Source organism: Sus scrofa, chromosome 6 (genome assembly GCF_000003025.6).
Source record: "Sus scrofa isolate TJ Tabasco breed Duroc chromosome 6, Sscrofa11.1, whole genome shotgun sequence".
Classification (NCBI taxonomy): domain Eukaryota; kingdom Metazoa; phylum Chordata; class Mammalia; order Artiodactyla; family Suidae; genus Sus; species Sus scrofa.
Genome location: NC_010448.4, coordinates 23,637,201 through 23,656,995, shown reverse-complemented (window position 1 = coordinate 23,656,995; position 19,795 = coordinate 23,637,201). Strand labels below are relative to the sequence as shown.

At 39.7% G+C, this 19,795-nt stretch overlaps 1 protein-coding gene across 3 annotated transcripts in view; it reads left to right on the top strand.

The window, feature by feature from the left end:
* Positions 12,495-19,795, top strand: part of CDH8 (cadherin 8) — a 721,537-nt gene continuing 714,236 nt past the window's right edge. For 2 of the 3 annotated variants that reach the window (XM_021093979.1, XM_021093977.1), the window contains exon 1: positions 12,495-12,793. The gene's annotated coding sequence lies outside the window, so the exon portion shown is untranslated. Of the gene's footprint in view, positions 12,794-13,551; positions 13,902-19,795 lie in introns of all 3 variants that reach the window. The other variant, XM_021093978.1, reaches the window with a different exon arrangement.

The following is a 19,795-nucleotide window of genomic DNA, read 5'->3' as shown; positions in this document are numbered from 1 at the left end:
TGAGCCATGATGGGAACTCCTACCATCAACATTTTGAAAGTCACTTGAGGGACTGAAAAAGTAATCAAGATATAATCACGAATTTCCCTGAGCCTATCATCGTGATAGAGTCCTCAGATATGCACTGAACACCTTTTCTATGAAGCAAAGCACATGCTATGAGATTGCAGAATTCATTCAGGGTATGGTCACTTGTAAAATAAGCAAAACAAAATGTTTTCTATTGCAGAGGTAGAATAGAACTGAGTCTTCAAAAGTTGGAAGGATTTTTTTTTTACATTATTCCGTGGGAATTACACAATACCTCTTACATAGTGTATAACCTGAAATAACTATGGAAAAAGATAGGCAAATCCAAATTGTAAGACATATTGCAAGAAAACTGGCCCAAGACACTTAAAATGTTCAGTGCCATGAGGAAAACAAAGAAAAAGCTATGAAACGGAGATGAGATTTTTTAGCTGGTGTAGTCTTTGATTGGATCCTGAATTAGGGTGAAAAATTATTTGGGGACTATTGAAATTTTAACGTAAACACAATATTAAACCAGTATTAAATTTGTCTGATATAATTGTAGTTTTGATTTTCCCAAGGGAAGAGCTTGAGACAACTCATGTGTGAATAGTTTGTTTTAAGTGTGATTCCAGGAAGAGAAGTAACGTGGAGAGAGTGAGAGAGGGAAGAAGAATCTTCGCATAAATGGTGCAGCTTTAACATGGCTGTTTACCGTGAGCATCTGGGTTCCTATTGCTTGAGAAATTCTCTGAAGAACTGTGTAGAACGCACTCTAGAAATGAAACTGAAAGACAAGGGGCTGGGATATTTATCCACTACTTAAAGACTCCTGTTGTTGAGAGTAGCCTTGAGGGTGTTACGTCACCTACGTTTCCAAGTACCTTTACTAAAATAAGTTCCGAAGGAGTAAGGTGTTTGGGTATTTGGCAAGGTGCCTAAGATAGTAGGCTTTTGATGTAAACAAGAACTGTCTACCAAAGTAATGACTGAAATAAAAGCTGGATTGACAGGTGTAATAATAATACTGTGGTAAGGTAAGACAGTGCCCTTGTTTTATGAAATAAATATTGAAAGCTTTAAGCGTCAAAATGTCTATCATTCAATATCAAATGAATCTTGGGTGTATGTGTACATGTGGATGCATGTGTGTCTATGCATGCGGAGAGGAATGAAAGCAGAGAGAGTTAAAGCCAATATGGTAAATTCCTTTGCACCTTTCTATCCACTGCAAGGGAAACGTAGAATTTTTCAAAATCAAAAATTGGGGAAAAAAATAAAGCCCTGAACTTGGATAATAACTTTGGAGAGAACGTTTTCTGCTTTCTCTTTTTCACAAGAGTAATAATGGCAGATGGAAAGGGCTTGAGACACAGTCTAATTATTTTGTCATAATTAGACATTATTCATATGAAATCCAAATTCTAGATGTTATATTTTCTTTTTGGGTTACCAGCTCTCTGACTTGGGCATGAGAAGGGACCAAGGTCATTTACTCAGTAATGCTGTGTCAACATTGATGCTAACTGATCCAGTTAATTATGCAGCTACTAGTTGAACTATGACTGTGGTGAAAAGTCTGGACTTAAAGCTTTCATGCTAATTTACTCATCTTCTCATATCCCTCCTTTCTTGGTTTCTTTTTCTTTATGCATTCATTTCTTTCGGGGCTGTCTTCCTTGGCCACCACCTTCATCAATGTCTTTGTCTCTTGAAACAGTGATTCCATTAGGTTTTCCATGTTTTGAATCCTTCTGACGATGCTGGCATGCTTTGGGTAGAAATATAAAAGAGCCGTGTAGAAAAGTGAACTTATTTCCCAGTGTCAGGTCCTTTCTAACTCCTCTTTTACAAGGATGAAATTATGAAACATGCATGGATTCCCAGTTTTAAAAAATTAAATAACTTTCAGTGATATGCCTGCTTCTCATGTTTCTTAAGCACTGAATTATTTTGTCTTCAAATGAAATTCTACTTAAAATTGGAATAGAACACCTCCCCCACCAACCTCACTACATGCTTGTTTCCAAGTACACCCTAATATATCCATGAGTGTTTTTAACTATTCCCTGAATATTTCCAATGACAGATCAAGCAGTTGATTTTTTTCTTGGATGAGATTACAATTTCTTTTAGAATATGCTGGAGATTACATCCTTGCAATTTTCAGCCATTGAGCCTAATTTATGATTAGGAGCATCAGGGTAATAAACCTGAAGCTGGAAAACTTTTACCTGTCTTTCTTCATATGATTTGTCCTTGAAGTTTATCAAACCTTGTGTCGTATTAAAGTGAATAGCTGTTAATCCATATCTTCCTCATTCCTTGGCTTTATTCCTCCTTCTCTCTTTCTCTTTCCCCTTCTTTCCTTTCTCCCTCCCTCCCTTCCTTCCTTCCAAACTTTAGTATAGCAATATATAACCCTTTAAAATAAATATCAGCTTGTTGGATTGAGGCCATGATTTCTGCTTGCCATGTTGTATAGAGTTTCTAGTTAAAGGACATCGCGTATGTATAGTCTTTTGCTGTGTGATCATAACCATCTGTCCCCAAATCAGTGGCTCCTGACTGCATTCCCTCTGGTCCTAGTGCCCCTATGCAGAATGGCCAACGCTGGAGTGCTAACAGTTTATTTGGATGCAGGACTCAAGGCTGGTTCAAGTAGGAGAATTTGAATACCCTAATGATTCTCACCCATATCACCTGGAGAGCTTGTTGAAAGCCAGGTTATGTCCTATGCCCAGAATCCCTGGTTCAGTAGATATGGAGTGAAATAATAGAATTTTCATTTCCAGCAAGTCCCCACAAGGTATTGATCCGCTGATATAAACAAAGGATACCAGTTCTGAGTAAATAATTGCATTCTAGGAGGTAAGTCAAGGGTCTAAAATTAAGATTCAGAATCAGTTGCCACATCTAATGAAAAATTAAAAGCCAGAAGTAAGAGGTAAACACAAGAGGCGAGAGGTCTGATAGTGGACTGGGAAGTGGGCTAAGTGGGCTAGAGAAGTAAACTTCAGGACTTGCATTATTAGAGCTTACTTTTAGATGATTCATTAGAAAAAAAAAAACCTACATTATTCCAAAAGTGTATTTAAATAATATATGTACAATATAGGTAGGCAGAAGAAATTAGAATCAACTGAAAAAAAGAATGATGGAAACAACACCTGAAGCCCGGAGCAGATGAACCCACTTGCTCTCATTGATGCTGACCTGACTATGTGTGCCTGGGAGGGTTACCTGGAGTCACAAGCCCAGCAGAGGCAAGGACACCTCTCCTGTTTTGCTGTTACCTATGGGTACAATGAAGACACATGTGGCATCTCCTCCCTGTGGAGTCTGGCCGCTGTGGCAGTTGCTAGAAAGTAAGTATTCATGAGCTTCTCTGCATCTCAGTGGCAGAGGCAGGCGAGAGCTCATACAGAGTGTGTTAGCCTCACTCTTCTAACTCCTGCAGAAAAGCCATCACCAACTGTTCTGTTCTGTGACAGAAACTATTATCTTTGTGTCTCTTTCTCAATGCCTGTGGCAGAGAGGGTTCTCTAGGCCACCTCTCTTAAGCTTCTTGGAGGTGCTGCAAAATGAGAGAAAAAAGGCTTGACTGCTGCTTGCAGAGTAGTTTAAAGAAGGATTGCCTGCCTTCCAATTTATTTGCTTGGGTCTGACTTCCAGATAGATTGTCAAACCTCTTGGTACCTGTTTTCTGGAGCTTATTCAGTGTGAGAAGTCACAGAGTGTCCTAAATTCTGAGGAAATTGGTGATACTACTCAGAAAGATGTCAGAGAAAGTAGAGGGGCAGTGATCTTGAAAGTGATACAAAATTCGCAGTGTTCAACATTTATAGAAAACATTTCTCAAGGTACCTGCAAGCAGTTCACTTTTCCTTCTCCTCCAATAAAATCTGGAAATAGAAGAAAGTTCTGGAAAGGAATTCACGATGGCAGTAGAGATAAAAACAAAAACTTATAAAAGTCAACACTGCATGTTGGCATTCCAGTTATGCCTGGATTAGGAGCAACTATTGCAAGAACATTTTATGCCTGTATGGTTTCTTGTGACTTTTAATGTTGATGATCTGATATATTGGACTTCTCCCTGCTCTGGAACGACATTTCCCTTCTTGCTGTCAATCTCTTTTCATATACCAGATGACGGTATCTCTTGGGTGCAAACAAGAGATGGTAAACAGATATGTTTGATCTTGCAATGATGATATTTTACAGGAAGGGTGATGTACAAAATTTCAGGCCATGAAAGATCCTTTCTTGACTCTTCCTTCAGCTGTTTCACATGTAGGTGTGCCTATCAGAGTAGCCACTCACTTTTCTCTAATTTTACCCTGTAAAACTGTAAAATAAAGTCATTGATTTAGGCATACATGGAGGAATCATTAGTATTTCTAAAACACCATGATAAGAATGTTTTAAGATGCTTTAAATGGAGTCAGTTATTGTCTTCAGTCTTGAGGTAGCATGATTATTAAAAACCCAGCTATTGAATTCTGAGATAAAAAATGTCATTACATAAAACTACTAACACCACCAAAACCATCAGGAAAAAACAACAACAACAAAAAAAAACTGAGTACGATTGAACCTAAAAAGAAATGCAGAAGGCCACAAGTAAAGAGTAAGAGAAATAGGACAACTTCACTTAAAGTATTTCTTTTGATGAGTAAAAATCAGTAAAAACAAACCTGACATCATCTCACGTCATGTCTAGTCTTTAAAAAATCTCTGTAATCACTACAAATTATTGGTGCCTATTATGCTTTCTTACTTAAGTGTTTCAAAAGTATTAGTGGAAGGGGGGTGCATATACAATCAAGAATTCATGAGGAAAACTGTAATTTTGTAAAGATATATTATCTGGAGAGAATCCTTAAAATAACACATTATTACCTTGTTATTTAAATTCAGACTTCAAAAATCCATATTGGAGTTCTATTAACCTGCCAATTAATATAATAATTAACTCATTACCTTAATGGTATTACAATTATCCATTAGCTATGATTGTATTTTAATTTTCCCAAAGTCAAAGCATAATGGTTTTATCTATGCTCTCCATATGTAATTTTCTCTCGATGCCCTTTACCCTGAAGGTATTAAGTAGGACACAGAGAAATTCTATAATGAGTTATCTAATACTTGCCACACTAAGGGAGTCATTTTACTAGAGCTAGGGTGTCTCTCTTAAAAAAAATAAAGAAAAAAGAAAGAGAGAAGAGAATTTGAAAGAAAAAGACCCAAAGGAGTTCTTTATCTGATTATCTCTCTTTTGTGACCTGAGGTGAAACTCCACTCTCTCCGGGGAGATCTCTGCTTCCCAGATATTGCTGTCTAGCAGTTTAATGAGCAGTGTCCAAAAGAAGATACGATGGGTTAATGAGTTCTTGCCAGCTCTGTGGATGCATCGGTTGCCTGCTTTTCGGGTGTCTAAAGCATACTTATCTGACTGGTTTGGTAAGCCATCATTGGTGTTTGGACAAGAAGGGAAAAATAATAATGTTCAAGGTTGGTTCAGCACGGCTTCACATAAAAGAAACTTCAAATAGATAGTAAAAAACAAGGCTAAATAGTCAGCAAAGGGCTCTGATGTCTTTTAAGAAGCAGTGGAGACATTCATAGCCACTATTTATTGTCTGTCAGTGCTAGGTGCTAAGTGATTTCTTTTGATTAACCCTCTATCTCACAATAACTCCATTAAGTTACATATGTTTATTATCTCAGTATTAACAGACAAGGCGTGGAAAGGTGATGCCATTCCCCTCAAATCATGAGCTGGGTGGTAATAGACATCTAGGCAAGAATTCAGGTTTTTAGGTCTCTCTATGAATCAAAACCTATGTCCTATCAAATACACAATGAAGAGAGAACAAGTCTAACTTCAAAGTCCACATTTAAGACATTTTTTCAAAAATCATCTTTTTTTTCTTGTCTCTTCTTTCAAACACACACATACCACAATGCATTATTTAAAAGATCAATAATCATAGAGGAACCATTTTTCTCTTTAGTCAAGAGGGAGACAGTGCCATTAGGAAAACAGATTTATTATTTGACAATTGGGTCATAAATACACAGTTGGCCCAAGGAACATAAAGCTTCTAAGGAATAGCTAAGCTAACTATTTTATATTTCATAAATCTACAGATAAATTTCTATAGTGTTTGATCCTTAGCAATAAATTCACAGATTCTTGAGCTTTGCCTTGATTGAAGTCTTGGTTGTTTAAAATAGATAACATTGTCTAGTCCAATTGAATGAATATCAGTGAGTGTATCCACCTCATGTTTGGCCACTGCTACAGGCCACATTGTTGCAAACTTCATCTGAGGTTGAGATGATTATTGGAGACAGTATTTACAGGACAAATCAAGAATGCCTTGATTCAGAGTTCCCGTGGTGATTCAGTGGTAATGAACCTGACTAGTATCCATGAGGAGCACTCCCCTGGCCTCACGCAGGGGGTTAAAGGATTTGGCGTTGCCATGAGCTGTGGTGTAGATCACAGACGTGGATTGGATCCCATGTTGCTGTGGCTGTGGTGTAGGCCAGCAGCTACAGCTCCAATTCGACCCCTAGCCTGGGAACTTCCATATGCTGCGGGTGCAGCCCTAAGAAGACAAAAAAGGAAAGAAAAAAAAGAGAATGCTTTGATTCATCTAAGTTCCCTCCTCTTCCAGGTCCACATTGATTCCAGGTTGACATTATGGTGAGGTATACTACATATAAATAACAACTATCATGTGTACTTCCCATGTCTTCTTTTCTTGAGACTTCATTCTTAGTTTACGATGAGAAGAAACTAAAATTCAAAGTCAGATAGAAAGCATATTTTAATCACTCCGAATAGCAAAAACAGTTTCTCTGTTGAATAGAGCTAGTGACTTCTTCCAGAAATTAAATGATGACATTCTTAGCAACACCAGTGCCCAATGACCCCAGGCATCAGTAGTCAGTGGTGGCTCAGTGACAACATTGATGGCTCCCAGCTGCAGTGGTGCCTTCAGATTGCTTTGGAGACATAATTTCTGTGTTTAGCATTGACAGTGACAAAACCATGTCATTGCAAGTAATTCAAAAATAAATTAGAAACAGGTTAGCTAAAAGGAACAGTCTCTGCAGAGATAGAAAATGTATAGCTGAGACACACACTTATGTGTATTTGACTTGAGAGCTCACACCATACTAAGTGGGTCCATAGAAAATTTGGCAAACTATTCTGTCTCAGTTTTCTCAGCTCTGTGTTGTTGAATGCATGGGACACTGGAGAGCATTGTGAATTGTTAGCCTCTGTGAAATGAGCTTTAAGTGCTAGTTTTCTTAGTAGCTGGTATTTGAAATATTAAAAGAGTATGTCTTTTAAGTCTTGGGATTAAACTAGAGAACTGTCAGAATCCATCCCTCCCCCAGGATGGAGAAGACCACAAAATGTCAATCTTTGCATACAACTGAGTTGATATTATTTATCCCAATTTACATAAGACTCACTTTTATATAAATTCCTCTTTTTCTGTTAAAATAGGGTGTTAATCCTAAGGTTTAATCCTTTGGGTTTTCCCTAGATGGCACATATTAAATGCATTTCCTTTCTGCGTTTCTTAAATGCATTTAATCAGGCCTGGGTCCTGGGTCCCCTTATGTGAGTGAACACTCCTGGTGACTCAAACAAGATATCTCAATGTCAGTTAGGACCAATTATGGTCTAAAGGCAGTTAAGTGTAGGTTTTTTAATGAGGTGAAACTGTTTCTCCTGTGCATTAAGTGCCAAGTGAAATGGCTGTTGGCTAACCTCAAGTTAATGAAGTAGTTCCACATTATCACCTATGTGCTAATAAAACAGCCATGCCAGGGAAAAACAGAGAGGTTTTAAATTAGTATAGAATGCTAACAAGTTAGGTTGAGTGGATACCTTCCTTTGAATTTAGTTTCTCATAAAACCAGAGATCATGATGCACATGTGGTCCAACAGTCTGTAAAGATAAGTTTGTGATGGGAACTTGCATTAGAAAGTGCTGTTGGAAGCTTTATCTTCTGCAAAGCACAGGGTGACAGGACTTTTACATCATCTGTTAAGGGTCATTTGGAAGAAAAAAAATACGGCATCAAAGAGTAGCTAAGTCAACACAAGAGTAAATTTCTTTTTTTTTTTTTTTTTGTCTTTTTGCTATTTCTTTGGGCCGCTCCTGTGGCATATGGAGGTTCCCAAGCTAGGGGTCGAATCAGAGCTGTAGCCACCGGCCTACACCAGAGCCACAGCAACGCGGGATCCGAGCCGCGTCCGCAACCTACACCACAGCTCAAGGCAACGCCGGATCCTTAACCCACCGAGCAAGGGCAGGGACCGAACCCGCAACCTCATGGTTCCTAGTTGGATTCATTAACCACTGTGCCACGACGGGAACTCCAACACAAGAGTAAATTTCTGCAGTTGCCCTTGAATAAAAACATAGACTGTTGTGCCAGCTCTTCTAAAAATGGTTATGTTCTGTATTTATCAATGACCTTTGGGTATGTCCATGAGGCCAAGAGAGATTTCCTTCAGAATATACTTCACACTTGCAAAGTCTAAATGATGTCGGAGAAGCAATACAAACATATCATACTATCATCATATCAGGTGAAATTACCTCTACAGGAAAGAAAAAGTACTCAAATGCAACAGTTCATCTCCGAGCTGTCTTCTCTTCCATATTGAGTAACATGAGATCAAACAGAAAATGTTTACTATTTAGGGGCTGACTCTATGCGTGTGTGTGTATGTGTGTGTGTGTGTGTGTGTGTGTGTGTGTGTGTGTGTGTGTAAAGAGAAGTGTTGGGAGTTATCAAGTCTAAGACCAGAACCAAATATCCCCTCTTCTGTGTAGCTTTGTATAACTCCTCTCCCCTATCCAGGACACTAAAACACCTTCCCTTCAATGATATACACTCCAGATTCTCTGTATGGAATTTTGAATTATTCTCCCCGCTCTCAGGAGTCTCGACGAAGGTGTCTGTCAGCTGTCAGCACTCATTGGGGGACTGACTTAGTTTGAAACAATTTTCCTTGCCCGAGTTCATGCCTGCTTTCAGAGGCAGTCCATCTGACTCATGAATACGGACCATGAAAGCTGCCCCTTTCTCCCAATGCTGAAGGAACATTGCAGTTCCACGGTTCCTGGTGGGTTTAGTCTGCCTTGCAGCTTAGAGACTTGTACCTGATCCTGTGTCTGCTTATTCTATTCCACAGATATAAATTCTCAAAGTATTTCTTTAATAAATATTTTGAGTACCCGTCTCCATTTTTTGAACTGCCTCCAGGGTGACTCAATTTGTAACACCTTCTCAGTGCCCCCAGAGAATTTTTATATGCACTTCTGTTTCTATTACAAAAAGTCCACCAATTTGTATAATGGTCAATGTTTTCTTATATATTAGCTTATTTAATTTTCCTGATGGCCCTATGAGGTGTGTATTATTCTCCTCCTATGCCAAATGAAGCTTAGCGGAAGTTAACAGCTTATACAGTGGTAGAATTAAAACCTATAATGTTGTTCTATTCACAGTGAAATCATTTATTCCCACAATAACTGACCTTATGAATGTTTATTTCTCTCATTAGGGAAAAGACCATGCATTCCTCACTCTTGAATAACCACTGTTGAGCTCAGCGTCTGGCCCCAAATTTATAAGTTTTGAGAATTTGGGAAGATGACAACTTTGTAAAAAATCTATAGTTTCCTCATCTTTAAGATGGATAAATAATATAGGCATTAGGATAAAGCAAGATAAATTATATAAAAGGTATACCACTCAACTGGATTTCAGTCCGTAAGTTCTCCTTTAGGCTAGCTAATATTAAGGCAAGTAAAATTAGGCGTCGGGTAGGGATCAAGAACATGAATATTGGAGTATCACAAAAGTCTGCTTTCAGCATTCCCGCGGTGGCTCAGCAGTGATGAAGCCAACTAGTATCTGTGAGGATGCGGGTTTGATCCCTGTCCCCACTCAGTGGGATAAGGATCCAGCATTGTAGTGAGCTGCAGTGTATCGGTCACAGACGCAGCTTGGATCTGGCATTGCTGTGGCTGTGGCATAGGCAGGCAGCTGTAACTCTGATTGGACCCCTAGCCTGGGAAGTTCCATATGCTGTGGGTGTGGCCCTAAACATTTTTTTAAAAATCTGGTTTCCAGTTATATCTATGAGACTTCATCTCCGACTTTGGGCAGCTTTTCTGAAGGCTTTGAAACTAAAATTGGTCAGCCATGGGGAGTTCCCGTCGTGGTGCAGTGGTTAACGAATGTGACTAGGAACCATGAGGTTGCGGGTTCAGTCCCTGCCCTTGCTCGGTGGGTTAAGGATCTGGCGTTGCCGTGAGCTGTGGTGTAGGTTGCAGACTCGGCTCGTATCCTGCGTTGCTGTGGCTCTGGTGTAGGCCAGTGGCTACAGCTCCAATTCGATCCCTAGCCTGGGAACCTCCATGTGCCGCGGGAACAGCCCAAGAAATAGCAAAAAGACAAGAAAAAAAAAATAATAAAATAAAATTGGTCAGCCATAAAGTTGTTTAATTCTCATAACAATCCTGAAAGACCATCCATTTAGAAATTATATCCAGATACCTGAAACATCACTAGCCCCTAACAAACAGAAGCTACCCTGTGAAGACACACTTACACAAATGTTTGTGTCACATGTGCTAAGACAAAAGAAGGGATGGCATATGGAAGAGATGGAAAGGTCAGCTAATAGGTCTCAGGCAGTAGTTGGCTTTGATAAATTATGAAATTCAGTGGAAAATCCTGGCATTAGAATTAAGTAAACTAAGTTCCAAGAAGATTAAATAACTTCCTTAAGGTCACGTACTTGGTACCTGAAGGAGCAGCTGTTCAAACCCAGGTTTTTGATTTCAGAGATTGGGGAAAGGAAGAGAGGAATAGAAAGTATAGAGAAATAAAAAGAAATGAATGAGGGGAGAAATAATATATGTACTTATAAAATGTTTATGTCTGAAAGTGGATCAAATGAATCCCTAAATTTTTGTACAAAATAGAATCTTGAGTCGATTGTGAGTTTCACATCCATCTTTATCTCTCTCCACTAAAAATGTCCATCACTGTAGACTTTTTCTTCCAGCTCTCAAGGTACAAGTGTTGTGGTTGCCACTGATTGATTGAAGACACCAGAATTCAATTTGCAGGAGAGTTCTTACTTCCTTATTAAGCACACATCACCATTAAATGCTTATTGTCAAGAATTCTCATCAGGCTTTTAAAGCTTTTCTGCACTGCCTGTGAGGTACTCACAATACTGAAGATTACCAGTAAAGGCACTTTCATGTCTACCGGGGTAGTTGTGGTGAAGGGTAGAAATGTACTTTCTGATATAATTAAGACAGTTATCCATGAGATCAATTCTAGGTAATGTGAAGGTCATTCCCACCACAGGTTATTCTTGGTAAGACACAATCCTCTATCACCTTCCGTCCTCGAAAAATAAAAGCTGATGAAAAATTACATATGAAATCTGAACTTTTATTGATACAGCCTTGCAAGAGATGATAAAAGTCGGTCATTTCATAAAGAGCTCTAGTTTTTATTTTTTATTTTATTTTTTGTCCTTTTTTTTATTTTGCCATTTCTTGGGCTGCTTCCGCGGCATATGGAGGTTCCCAGGCTAGGGGTCGAATCGCAGCTGTAGCTGCCAGCTTACACCAGAGCCACAGCAACGGAGGATCCAAGCCGAGTCTGCAATCTACACCACAGCTCACGGCAACGCCGGATCGTTAACCCACTGAGCAAGGGCAGGGACCGAACCCGCAACTTCATGGTTCCTAGTCAGATTCGTTAACCACTGCGCCACGACGGGAACTCCAGCTCTAGTTTTTAAATACAATCATCCCTCGGTATTTGTGGGGAATTAGTTCCAGGATCCCTCAGATTTCAAAATCCTTAGATGTTCCAGTCTTTTATCTAAAATGATATAGTATTTGCATGTAACCTTTGCACATCCTCCCATATACTTTAAATTACCTCTAGATTACTTATAATAACCAATACTATGTCAATGCTATGTAAATAGTTGCCGATGCATGTAATTGCTATGGAAGTAGATGCTAATGCTGATGCATGGCGAATTTGAGTTTTGCTTTTGGGAACTTTCTGGAGCTTCAGAAAAAATATTTTCTGTTTGCGGTTGGTTCAGTCAGTGAATGCAGAGACCGGGAATTTAGGGGGCCAACTGTGTAGCTAATCTCTCTGCAGTATTTCTCATCCTTATATTCTTAGTCTATGCAGGGGCTCTAAGTCATGCCCACCTGATCAATATAATGACTAAAATGAGTGTAATTAGGAGGTCTGTTTGCAGCTGAGCTAGTTAAGAGTGGCTAGAACCACAGACCCTCTAACTGGGGCATGCGTGAGTGACGTTTTGACGTCAGAGGCGGAAAACTCCGCCCTCTGATCGTGGTTAGCACCTCCATTTTTTAAGGCCCAGAGGCTACAGCTTAGTTACGCCTGCGCAGAACGATGATTTTGGCGTCTTTCCCCAGTCACCGTGCTTCTCGGGGTTGCCACTCCTCAGACCACTGCGCTGTTTTAATCTTTATCCCTCAAAGACATAGAGCTCCTTGCCTTCTGGGAGGCAAATCTGAGACTGGCTTTCCTGTGGCTTGGGTGCCTTGTGAATAAGCCCTTTCTTTGCTGAAAACCTCAGCGTCTCGGCATTTTGGCTTGCTGTGCATCCGGCGAAAGGACCCTGGTTCGGTACCGCTAGGACTTCAGGAATTCACAAAGGGTAAGAAACAAACCCATATCCTGCAGGCACTAATTCACATACTTAATAATACACTTAAAACATTTTTGAGTGACGATTGCTACTGTGTGAGGCAAGCACTGTCTTGGTAAACAAGACAAAGTGTTGGTACAAATGGAGTTTATGTTCTAATAGCCGTGGCGTATAAATCGATTAAACAAAATACATAAAGCAAAGGTGCCTTTCACATACTGAATGACGGTATTTTATTTTGATAATAACAATTGTAATAGCTAATGATAAGAAATAGCATATATGTGATGACTTCAGTGCATTATTTTTATAAATGTTGTGTTAGAAACACAGGTTTCCTTGGGAGTATAGAAAAAGAAGCAAAGAAATGGTGACATTTAACCTGAACCTCAAGCATGACTTTTCCAAAGAAACCGTCAATTATTGCAGGAAGAAAAAAAAACCCAGCAATTTTAAAGCTACCAAGTTCAGAAAAGATGGGGTGTTGAAAGAATTGCAAGTAGCTCAGTAAGACCTGTCCTTGTATTCACACTTTCTGGAAGACCCTTAACCCCTTTTCCAATCTCTCCTTCTACCACACTTTGATAAATATTCCTCTCTAGGGTAAATTTTACAGTTGGACTGAGCAGGTGAGCTTGTGCAGAAAAGCACAAAATTGTGCTTAAATACTCTTATTTTAAATTTGTGGTTACAAATGCCCATTGAATACAGTATTGCTGGGCAGTCCGGCTATACAGTCTCTCTTTTTTCCTTTCCACTCTTTACAGTTACATCTTCACACCTCCTCATCTCTACTCAAGACTCCTATACCTTCTCATCCTCACAGTTTATGACTGAACTCATTATCTACGGAGAAAATAGAAACAACACATGACTGGGGGCTTTGGCAGAGTTGCTGGAACTGGAGGCTGTGCCCAAGACCCACTGGGCTGTGTGGTTGAAGCTGAATCAGGTCCAGGAGGTGGGCAGTCCCTGGGGACCGCTGTACTCTGGCTCCCTTGGCAGGACTGCTGGAGCAGAGAGACCTGGGGGCAGAGCCTCCCACTTGAGAGAGGGCTCTAACAGTTCCCTGCTCATTTGGCAGAAGCTCTAGGATTAGTAACCGGATTATCTTCATGTAAGTGCTCTTGAAACTGCAGGGTTTTTTTGTTTGTTTTGTTTTGTTTTTGTTTTTGTTTTTTGCTGTGTCCGAGGTGAGGGAGTCTTCACTCAGCCCCTTGGCTGTATTTCTTTGTATTGCAGGTTACTGGTGGGGGAGTGTCCAGTGGATACCATGTCTCCCTACCCTATTTCTGTGTGGTTTCCTTCTGTGTGCAGTAGCCCTTCAATCAGCTCTCTGGTCTTTAGGAGGAACTGCTCTGTATGTAGCTGTAGAGTCAGTGTGTGGGGGAGGAGTTAAGCTTGGGGTTTTACTACACTGCCATTCTGCCTTTCCCTACCACCCCCTCCTATCTGTGCTTTTAGAGGTTTGCTTATATGCTCGTTTTGGGGACTAGACTTGGCCTCTTTGAAAGCAACTTTTTGGAGATAAATTCATATCTTTGAAGGTTAACTGTTAGAGGTTATATGTTAGATACTCTGCTAGTACTGCTGAGAGAGGTCAGCTTGCTATGTACAGGGAAGAGTTTAGATAATATGGTGTATGGATGATAGATTCAAGTACAACATTCGAGTTCTTGAATTTCAAATTTAATACTGTTCCCCTTTCACCAGTCCTGAAAGTTCTTCAGTTGTTTTTGCAAGTTGACACCAATCATCGGTGGATCTTAGGCCTCTTTCCAATCCTGCCCCTTACATAAGGACCACGAAACTGACTTTGGAATATCAGTTTAGACTTGCACAGATTTTTCTTATCACTGTGCTATCACCCCATGGCCTGTTTTCTGCAGAGACACTACGGTGAAGACTAGAAGGGCACTGTCAAAATTCATTAACATGGGAAATACTTTGTTACACTGTTCTCTGTATTCTAAAAATGTATGAATTTGGTATTAAAGAACAGTCAGTCTCTCCTTATGCATTAGACAGTTAATAATGCCAAATCACCAATTATAAGGGAATGTGTTTGAGAGCCTGCATTTAATTGTATTTTTGTGAAGTCACTTGAAATAAACAGAAGTAACAAAAGAGTTTAGTCACCACTTTTACACCACACTCCATTACTTATACCTACTGAAAGATTAATTATCAACTGAGAACTACATGAACCATGTTTATTTTAGCAATATTTCTGTATTACAAGCTTACCAAATTCTCTTTTGCTCATGAAGTTATTTGCATAAACTTTGGATTATTGTCGAAGAAAAAAAATACTCAGGTGTATGAGCATCTAAAAAATAGATGCCTCTTTTTTTCTGTTTCTTTTCCTGAGTTGAGGCGAAATAATATTCAAATTTGATGAGCAAAATTAGCTGCTAGCACAGTTGCCACTGTCTAATTAGGAATTTGAATGACATCACTTTAGAGGTTAAAAATGTTAGTATATGCTACTTCTCCGAACTTCTCTTTTTCAGTGGCCGTTCATCTTTATTTGACTATTGGACCACATATTTATAATTTAAATATATGTATTACATGTAAATTGAAAAGTGCAATTGTTCCAAGAGGGCCAAATTTTACCTAAGGAAAATTGCAGTATCTGGTGCTTTTCAAAGACCAGGAAAGGTTACTTGGAGCTGTCAATCACCAATGTTTTTATATTAACTATAGTTGTAGGACTTTTAAAAATTTCTTATTCATTCTATCAATTTCACCTGTTCATATTCTTCTAAGACACCCCTACTATATCTGGGATTTACAGCACAAACTGAATTTATTTTGTCATCCAGAAGGCCATATATGACTAAATTAAGAATTTAATTCAGGAGTTCCATGGAGTTCCCGTCGTGGCTCAGTGGTTAACGAATCCAGGTAGGAACCATGAGGTTGTGGGTTCGATCCCTGGCCTCACTCAATGGGTTAAGGATCTGGCGTTGCCCTGAGCTGTGGTGTAGGTCGAGAACACAGCTTGGACCTGGTGTTGCTGTAACTCTGGTATAGGCCAGCAGCTACAGTTCCTATTAGACCACTAACCTGGGAACCTCCATATGCCACAGAAGTGGCCCTAAAAAGACAAAAGAGCAAAAAAAAAAAAAGAATTTAATTCAATAAGGAAATATATAATGTGGGAGCACAGCCTGTCATAGGACATGTTGCTTCAAATAGAATACAGCAGGAAAATGTTCAGCTGTTTTCAGTAAGCAGCTGGGTGATCTTTGTTTTTTAAATTCCTTTTCCAAATAGGTATTTATTTGTCAGATAATTGTATTGTTGACTGTTGTTTGAAAGAGAAAATGCAATTTGATCAAGACTGTGCTATATACATACGTTGATACCTGCAGGAGGTAGCTGGTCAACACAAGCAGCTCATAGGAAGACTTTTCTGAGGAGTATGTCTGTTTAAGCTAAAGCAAGCGTACTCTGGCTGTTGGGTTTATGTGCAAGTGCATGAGATTGACGTTCCATTAATTAGATTTTACTTCATCTTTAATGACTTAAACAGATGCACACACCCTCCAAATGCATATACATACCTGTCCCAGTAAGAATCAGTGGAGGCAAGGAATGTTAATACTCCAGTACTTGAATGTGAGAAATATGCCATGTCCTATATGCCAACTAAAAATTGGTGCCTTCCATCTGCCTCTACAAGGATTAAGTCCCCAACTGCTACAGTCACTGACCTTCAACACTTCCTAAAAGGAGTTCAGGGTGGAGATCAGGAATGAGTCTCTGTGCACTGGGAAATACTGACAGAACAGGTCTTTGGATAGATATTTTCAGAAGAAGAATTTATTAGCCCAATTCTTGCATCTCCCCACGTCTACAAGAGAACTAAAATCATTGATGGTGTTGTCTGCTCCTCACGACTAGCAGCAAATTGTGTGCTTGGTTGCATGTAACTCCCCTTCCCTAAAATCATATATAATAGTGACCTCCCTCCCTGCCTCTTTGGAGCAGTTACCAGAGTTACTTGAATGCTTTCTCCCAGGCTATAGGCCTAATTTTTCCCTAAATAAAACAGGACTCACAACTAAGTTGTGCTTTTTTTTCTTTCTTCAGTCAACATATATAAGGTTTCCCATTTACTTATTACACTGTTCTGTTAGTATTGGCTCATTAATACACATTATTAAGGGTTTAATTTTTAGTCATATTTACTTTCTATTGTTGCATTTCAAGGCATCTCTCCTGGATAGTGTATTTATCTAATTGATTGCAGATTATGTAATGTTTTCTTCATGCAGTTGAGTATAAAATCATACACTAAAGCCAATAAAGAGGCAAGGTTGGTGGAAAGTTCCGTTTACTTTATTATTACTATTGCTTTTTACAGCTGCACCAGTGGCATATGGAGGTTCCCAGGCTAGGGGTTGACTCAGAGCTACAGCTGATGACCTGCATCACAGCCACAGAAATACCGGATCCTTAACCCACTGAGCAAGACCAGGGATCGAACCCAAAACCTCATGGTTACTAGTCAGATTAGTTTCTGCTGTGCCACAATGGGAACTCCAAGTTTGCTTTGTTTTGGATGCCAGTGATGGTGGGTAGGGAAGGGGGCAGACTCCCCCCACTGTTACTCAGTGGGCAAGAGCTTTTCTAGCTGGAGGGAGCTACATGCAGAGTCAGCTCTCGTGGTCATCTTGAAATGGGTCATGAGGTGGTCTGACCAGTGTCATCTTGATTGTTTTAAGTACAGTTAATCTTCAGTTTCAGGGTCAATTTTTCCCATTTCCTTGAGGCCACTTCTGAGAATTATGGAAAGCTTATGTCACAGCTACTATCATCTGGTCATCCTATAGCTAACTTCTTCTACCTGGCAGGGGTTTTGGTATCTATAAGACAGCTCATAGAGTATGGCTCAGAATATTGTCTATAGCCCTTGAGGAAGAATTAAAGGTCCTTAACTTTGCTTAATGACCAAACTATTGTTATTTGATTTCATCTGACTGTTCATCTTTGCTCCTGCATTTTTTCACGTCTCTGATTAAATTTAGGCTTTGACTGAAGTTTTTCTACAGACAAAAGGCAGGCAAAGGCCATGAAGCGGGAGGGGGTATTGCCAAAACCTGGCTGCTGTCCACCTGTGCCAAATAGGAACACAGAGACAGAGTTTTGGGTGAAGAAGAAAAAAATTGCTTTTATTGCTTGGCAAGACAAATGAGGCTACTTCAGACTAATGCCTTAAAGATTGTGCCCTTTTTTTTTTTTTTTTAGGCCACACCTGAGGCATATGACAGTTCCCAGGCTAGGGATTGAATCGGAGCTACAGCCACTGGCCTAAACACCACAGCCATAGCAACTCTGGATCTGAGCTGCATCTGCAGCCTACACCACATGGCAATGCCAGATCCTACCCACTGAGTGAGGACAGAGATCGAACCCGCATCCTCATGGATACTGGCCTGCTTGTTTCCACAGAGCCACGACGAAACTCCCAACTGTGCGCTCTTTTGGGGAAGAAGGACAGGGATTTTTTTATAGTCTAAAAGAAGAAAAACTGTTTCAGATAAGAATCAGGATTGGAACAAACATGCATTCTTCTTTCTTTGGGGAAATCCTAGTCATCAAAGCTGGTGTCAGGAGATCTCAGCATGATCTTGGTAGTGGTCTTCTGGGTTACTGCCTAGAATAACAGTACTTGGGAAAAGGGCGTATTGATCAGAGATTAGAACAAACTAGGAAAGTTTCTGAAAAATAATCACGTGTTAATCTTGAACCCACAGGCAGTTGTGCTCAGGGTGCCTCATCTTTAGTTTACGAGTGATGGTGTTTAGGGTGCAGTCAAACCAGGTACAGCACAAGGAAGGGCTTCACGCTGTTCAGTTTTAAAGTATTCATTTCTAGAAGAAGCACAAAGAATATAACTTTGCTCTTAGGTGTATAAGATGCCTATGCCATTATGTGTATCCCTTGAGAGGGAACCAGGATCGTGCCCCCAAAGCTGTATGATTGTTGCTTGACTGTTCTTCCCTGGTCTCTGCATCCCTTTCCTCCCTGATCAGCAGTTGTCTGAACCTGTCCCCTTAGACCTCAGGGAAGGCCATGGATGCTGAATGAGGTCCATTTCCTAAACACAAAAAATGGGGGACACAGAAAGGCTTTTATGTCCAGGAGCCCCACACAGCCCCACTTGGTTACAGCGGGAGGACCCTAGGGTCCCGCTCTGCTTCAGGTTGATGATGAGATCTTGTCATTAGGTTTTGGTGAAAGCTGTCTTTATACTAATATGCAGGAGCATAACTCATTTGATTTGCCAGGGCCCTGTCATTACTAAATGTAGTGGGGTGGACCATTGTTTTTCAAAGATTATGTTGATTTTTTTATGAGCCCAAACAAATGTTATTTCTGTAGATAATATTACCAGTTTTATAATTTCCACATATATGTTACCAGTACACAAGTTTTCTGGATCAATTTAAATTCTAAAATATTTCTAGTGGAGAGGAATTCAGAGATACTGGAATACATAGACACACACATATTCCAGTATAGTTACATAGATAGATAGAGGAATAAATGTATATTAACATTTGAAGTCAATCAAGAGAAAGTTATCCCAGGCATGGTATTCTTATGGTTGCATTAAGCTATTTTCATCCATAATCCAAATACCTACTCTCCAAATTCCTTTGTAAAATAATTGGATTATTGTGTAATTTCATAGCCCTGTAAAATAGTTCATTGTAATGCCTCTAGTTTCTCTGAAATCAAAGGTTTAATTTGCTTCTGTTGTATCTTAATTTATGCTTGACTTTTTAAGGTACTGATAGTCAATGGAAAAAAGGCAGGCAACATGTTAAAATGTCATCAAAGCAGCATTCTATTTTAAAACAAAGATACATATTCTAATTCCAGTGACAAAGATAAAGCACTCCGGGGTGTGCTTTAATGGGCCATTAGTTTTCTTCTTGGGTGGTTGAAATTCTTTGGCCTATAGCCTCCTGCTCCCCTGAGTCTCTGGGCCTC